Source organism: Onychostruthus taczanowskii, unplaced genomic scaffold (genome assembly GCF_017590055.1).
Source record: "Onychostruthus taczanowskii isolate IOZ18803 unplaced genomic scaffold, ASM1759005v1 scaffold19, whole genome shotgun sequence".
Classification (NCBI taxonomy): domain Eukaryota; kingdom Metazoa; phylum Chordata; class Aves; order Passeriformes; family Passeridae; genus Onychostruthus; species Onychostruthus taczanowskii.
In genome coordinates, this window is record NW_024499128.1 from 13,275,576 (window position 1) to 13,281,913 (window position 6,338).

The following is a 6,338-nucleotide window of genomic DNA, read 5'->3' on the forward strand; positions in this document are numbered from 1 at the left end:
AGATGCGTAGAAGGTGTTAGAACGAAGGACACGAATGATGCTGGATTTGAGCTCACCCTTGCTGAGGGAGGTGTACCAGGCACAGGAGGGTCCCTCTGGTCCTGCTGCTGGGGATGCAGAGCTGTGCCGGGGAAGGGAGGAGATCCCCAGGCCTTGGAGGAGAGGAGGAACAGGCATGTTTACCCACAGGGTGAATGTTCTGGGAAGCCAGGAGCCCCCGGGCTGCTGAGCAGGAGTGGCTGAGAGCCCTGGCTCTGGGGGGGCTGGCTCCCAAGGTGGCACGGAGCTGGCATGACAAGCCACCCCACAAGTGCGTCCTGGAGTGCTCCCACCACAACCTCAGCTCACACGGATTTATTCCTGTTTTGAAGAGCAGGCAGAGGCAGCAGTACCTGCGTGGAGAGAGCTGGATGAGGCCCTTATCTCCAAGGGATTAGCGGCTGTGTGACTCACAAGGAAGATGACTCAAAGACAGACAGGATCCAGGGATAAAGTCAACCACGGTCCCATCAGCAGCCAATTCCACAAACTCAGCAGCGTCTGCTGAGCGATTAGTGCAGCCACGCAGGGAGCTGCAGAGGAGCCGTGCTCGGCTGTGGCCCTCCCTCTGCTGCTGCTCGGCATCTGCAGCCGGTGATAGCTGCTGTGTGCAGCCAGCCGGCCACGGCCAGCCCGCCAAGGCAGGGCTCCGGGGGACAGCGAGAAGGGCCCTTTGATCCCCCTAATTAATTCTGGCTTGAAACGTACTGAGGAGTTGAGAATGAGGAGGGAAGCTGGGGCTGCTTCGATGTGTGTGAGCGGATGGATGCAGACAAGGGGCTGCACAGAGGGCAGAGATTCGGGAAGCTAGAAAGGTTGGAGGCAAGGAGCTTGGGCAGAAGGGGTGACAGTGCTGGCAGCGATGGACACGCTGGTGCTGTCACAGGAGCTGGTGGCACTGGGAGCAGCACCGGAGCTGTCAGTGCCCGGTCAGTGGTGCCCAGAGGTGTTTGCTCTCTGCAGAGGGCTCAGACACCAGAACACAGCTCTGGCTGCTCCGTGCCCATGGAGCCCTGGGGCTGCTTGGGCCAGGACTTTGGGAGCAGCCTTGTGCCTTGGGCTCTGCCAGGCATGAACCATTGCTGATTTTGCTACTGGACATGAGTGAGTTGTATGTCCATGACTGGACATTTCCTGCTCTTCTGAACAGAAACAACCACCCAAAACAGGCACCAGAACATTTTTTAGCTGTAAGGTTGTTCAGCCTGGAGAAGAGAAGGCTCTGAGGCCTCCTCAGAGCCCCTTTCTGTGCCTAAAGGGACTCCCAAGAGAGCTGAAAAGGACTTTTTACATGACAAGGGGGGAATGGCTCCAAACTTATATTCGATATTAGGAAAAAATTCCTCCCTGGGAGGGTGGGGAAGCCTGGCACAGGGTGCTCAGAGCAGCTGGGGCTGCCCCTGGATCCCTGGCAGTGTCCCAGGCCAGGTTGGACGGGGCTGGGAGCAGCCTGGGGCAGTGGAAGGTGTCCCTGCCCAGGGCAGGAGCCGCCGCCGGTCCCTCTCCCGGTGCTCAAATGACCTCTAGTGGCAGGCGGGGACGGGGGCGGCGGGTTCGCTTTCCTTGGGGGGGGTTCGCTTTCCTTGAAAAAAAAAAAAAAAAAAAAGACCTAAGCTAAAATACAAAGCAAATTGCGTCGGGCTCCTTCTCTCCCGAGAGAGCAATGGTCAGTTAATTTTCTCTTTTCTTTCGCCAAGCAGTTTAATTAGTGACTCGAAATTCATCAAGCAAGGTCACCCTGGCGCTGTCACGCCGAGGGGGATCGGGCTGGGAGGTGGTGCCCGGCCGTGTCGGTGAGATAACGAGCCGGCTCTTCCCAGAGCCTCTGCACTGCCCGCAGGAAGGCGAGGTGTGCCCAGCAGCAGCGCAATCCCCTCTGTGCCCACAGCACAGCGGGCACGAGGAGCGGCAGGACAGGGGATGCGGTGGGCTCGGCTCCCAGCCTCCCTGCCAGGGCACAGGGCTCCGTGGGCAGTGCCAGACCAGAGCTCATCTCCGGGCATCCTTCAGCCTGGGACCGAGGGAAAGCCCTCTGCAGAGGAGATCTTGCTCTAATTTGGGGTCACCACCCAGGGAGGGCACTGGCCCCGAGAGGATGGGTTCACTGTGGGGTGCTGGAGGCAGGATCCTCAGGTGGGAGCAGCCCTGCTCTGGCACGGGCTCCGTGGGACACTGCTGGAGCTCTCTGCATGGCTTTTAGGGCTTCCCCAGTAAATTAGCTCTGATTACCAGGGAAGAAGTTCCTTTTACTCTCATAGTAACTCTTATGCTGTTCATTCACTGAGGAGTTTGTCCTGCTGTGTTATATATTTCTGATTCATTCTGTGATGAGGAACGAGCTCTCATCTTCTTTCTGACTCATTGATAGCGTAAATCTTCTCCTTAGTCCAGAGAGTATTAAAGTCAGGCTGCACGGGGCTGTCCAGGGTTGGGACCCTCTGAGAACAGGGTCAGCACCTTCCAGCAGCCCACAGGGGTGAGCAGGGTCAGTGGTGTGCTGGGCGTAAGCAAAGCCAAGGAGGAGCAGCTCCCTGCACCTGGGTAATTACAGACTGGGTTTGCTTGCTTGCTTCCTTGTTTGTTCCTCACCTATGACCTAAAAGCAGGTTTCTGGATTTGTTTGTGTTCCAGCACAACTCTTTCAGTTTCCCTCAGTTCTGAGTCCCCTGAGCCTCAGGGGGCTGGCAAACACTCATGGATGGCAGGCTGGTAGGAGCTCTGGGAAGAGTCACTCCTAACTAAAGCTTGGCTTCAGGCAGTGCCTGCCCGCAGCAGCTGGGCTGGAGTGGTGACACCGGGCTGAGGGAGCAGCGTGGATGTCCCAGCAGAGCTGGCCCCGTGGGCTCAGCCTCGGCAGGTCCCGAGCTGGGCTGGGATCTGGGGGCACCCCAGCCCCGAGTGCTCAGAGCAAGGTCAGTTCCTCTCCTCTCGCAGAGTCGCAGCTGAAGTCACAGAATGAAAACAAGCGGAGACATTGCTGCTGACAGAACAAAGTGGAGAAGGAAACACAATTCCACACCCTGCCACCTTGTCGGCCTGCTCATCCAGGAGACCTGTCCGTGTGGCAGGGAAGGTGCCAGACCTGATTTGTCCTGCTCGGCTTTGAAGTTTGTTTGTTTCTCTTTGTACTGCTCAGTTGTACAACAGGGACAATTCTGTGTCAGCCTCAATCCAAGGCTTGAGAATAAATGTCACAGCCTTAGACTGCCAGAGGACAGGGTTAGATGGGATTTTGGGAAGGAATTGTTGCCAGGGAGAGTGTGAGGCCCTGGCACAGGGTGCCCAGAGCAGCTGGGGCTGCCCCTGGATCCCTGGCAGTGCCCAAGGCCAGGTTGGACACTGGGGCTGGAGCAGCCTGGGGCAGTGGGAGGTGTCCCTAAACATGGCAGGGGTGGGACAGGATGAGTTTTAAGGTCCTTTCCCAACCAAACCATCCTATTATTCTATGAGTCTACAATTCAGGCATTTGTGTATTTGACAATTAAAGTAGCAAAGACCAAAGCTCTGCCAAAGGTGCTCTGAGCAGCAGAACTGTGCTCAGATAAAATTGCTTATAAATCAGCAAAGTACTAAATGAGATGAAGTTCCCACACAGCTCCCAATAATCCATCATGGTAAACACTGAAACTCCACGTTACAGCAAATAGTTTCTGCTAATAGTTTATTGCTCTTTTTTTAAACTAAGATGTGAGCATGACCTAAAAAGTGCCAACACATTTTATGTTGTTTTGCAGAACTTAGGGAACAGTTTACTGCTGAATGTATTTGAAGTGAAAGAGTTCAAAGTTTCAGAACTAATTTAAAGCTACAAGAACAGCCCTGGTGCCCACAGGTGTGCAGAGACCACCAAGCTTCAACTCTGCTCTAGTGTTTGCTGGCTTTCAGAGTAACCCAGCCCTCCAAAAGCCACGGGGTATTTTCTTGCCTCATCGGGAAGTTCACGTTTTATTTTTTAAAGCTGTGAATGTGGGTGGCTGAGAACACTTGATGTGACATGAGCATTTCTGTCCCGTGCAGGAAACAGCCTGGAACAGGCACATCAGGCCTTTCCTTGGCTCTGACAGGTTTGTCCAGGGCATGGCAGCATTCCCTGAATCGGGAGCTGGTGACACATCCTGGAGTCATGGAATGGTTTGGGTGGGAAGGGACCTTAAAGGACATCCATCCCCTGCCACGGGCAGGGACAACTTCCTCCATCCCAGAATGCTCCAAACCCCGTCCAGCCTGTCCGGCCGTGTCCCCAGCCCTTGTCCGTCCATGTCCCCAGCCCTTGTCTGTCCTTGTCCCCAGCCCCTGTCCGGCCCTGTCCCCACCCCTGTCCGTCCATGTCCCCAGGCCCTTGTCCGGCCGTGTCCCCAGCCCCTGTCCAGCCGTGTCCCCAGCCACAGCTGTGTCCCCAGCCCAGGCTGGGATCAGCCCAGGTCAGGCTCTTTGGGCTGAAGTGTCCCAGGGATCAGCCAGGCGGGCTCTGCTGACACAGGAGCCCGATCCCCCTCAGCGATCAGGGATCACTAGCTTAGACTAAAACCTTACACGAGAAGAGATTATTCCAAGGCTTCACTATTTATATTTGAAAAACTAACTTGTCTTCGGGTTGATTTCCTCTAGACAGCCACGCGGCAGCTGGCGGGCAAAAGGCTTAGGATTTGTGAACTAGAAAGTAAATATTTGTGAAGTGGAAGGCTGTTGTTAGTAAGTTTCAACAGGCGGGTTGAACGCCACACCGGTGCCTGCGTTGCAAGAGGCGGGATTGAAGCACAGAACGATGGCGATAGGAAACTCAGGGCTGGCAGTGCCTCTTTGGGCTATAAAGTCAATATTCCCCTCAGTCCCGTCCTCTCCTTTAGGAAACTCAGGGCTGGTGGTGCCTCCTTGGGCCATAAAGTCAATATTCCCCTCAGTCCCATCCTCTCCTTTAGGAAACCCAGGGCTGGCAGTGACTCTTTTGGGCTATAAAGCCAATATTCCCCTCAGTCCCCCGATCCCCCTCAGCGATCAGGGATCACTAGCTTAGACTAAAACCTTACACGAGAAGAGATTATTCCAAGGCTTCACTATTTATATTTGAAAAACTAACTTGTCTTCGGGTTGATTTCCTCGAGACAGCCACTGGTAGGCAAAAGGCTTCCTGTGTAAGGATTTGTGAACTAGAAAGTAAATATTTGTGAAGTGGAAGGCTGTTGTTAGTAAGTTTCAACAGGCGGGTTGAACGCCACACCGGTGCCTGCATTGCAAGAGGCGGGATTGAAGCACGGCACGATGGCGACAGGAAACTCAGGGCTGGTGGTGCCTCTTTGGGCCATAAAGTCAATATTCCCCTCAGTCCCGTCCTCTCCTTTAGGAAACCCAGAGCCGGCAGTGACTCTTTTGGGCTATAAAGTCAATATTCCACTCAGTCCCATCCTCTCCTTTAGGAAGCCCAGAGCCGGCGGTGACTCTTTTGGGCTATAAAGTCAATATTCCCCTCAGTTCCATCCTCTCCTTTAGGACACCCAGAGCTGGCGGGGACTCTTTTGGGCTATAAAGGCAATATTCCCCTCAGTTCCATCCTCTCCTTTAGGACACCCAGAGCTGGCGGGGACTCTTTTGGGCTATAAAGGCAATATTCCCCTCAGTTCCATCCTCTCCTTTAGGACACCCAGAGCTGGCGGGGACTCTTTTGGGCTATAAAGTCAATATTCCCCTCAGTTCCATCCTCTCCTTTAGGAAGCCCAGGGCTGGCAGTGACTCTTTTGGGCTATAAAGCCAATATTCCCCTCAGTCCCGTCCTCTCCTTTCCCGCGCCTTCATGAGGGGCGCACGCCACCCGCTCCGCTAGGGAGCGCTCGGGACCAGGGGGCGGGGCCGCCCGCGCCCACGTGACCTCGTGTCACGCGCGGCGCCGGGTCACGTGCGGCGTGGCGGACGCACCTCCTCTGCGCATGCTCGCGCGGCCCGTGCGGTGTCGGCCGGGAAACCCCTCGGCGCAGCGCTGAGGGCAGGGGCGGCCGCGGGAGCCGCCATCGGGGCCGAGCCGGGCCGGACCGGGCCGAGAGGGACCGAGCGCGGCCGATCCTGAAGCGAGCGGGGCGGCGCCGGGCCGAGCGGGCCCGAGCCCGAACCGAGCGGGGCCGAGTCCTAGTCGAGCCCGAGCCGAGCGAGGCCGAACCCGAGCCGAGCCCGGGTCGAGCGGGGCCGAGAGGAGGAGCCGGGCGGGCGCGCCGCGCTCGCCGAGGGCCGCGGTCGTTGCGGGGCGGGGGCCGCGGGCTCGCCACGATGGAGACCTGAGGCCTCCCCAGCCCCGAGCCCTGAGGCCGCGG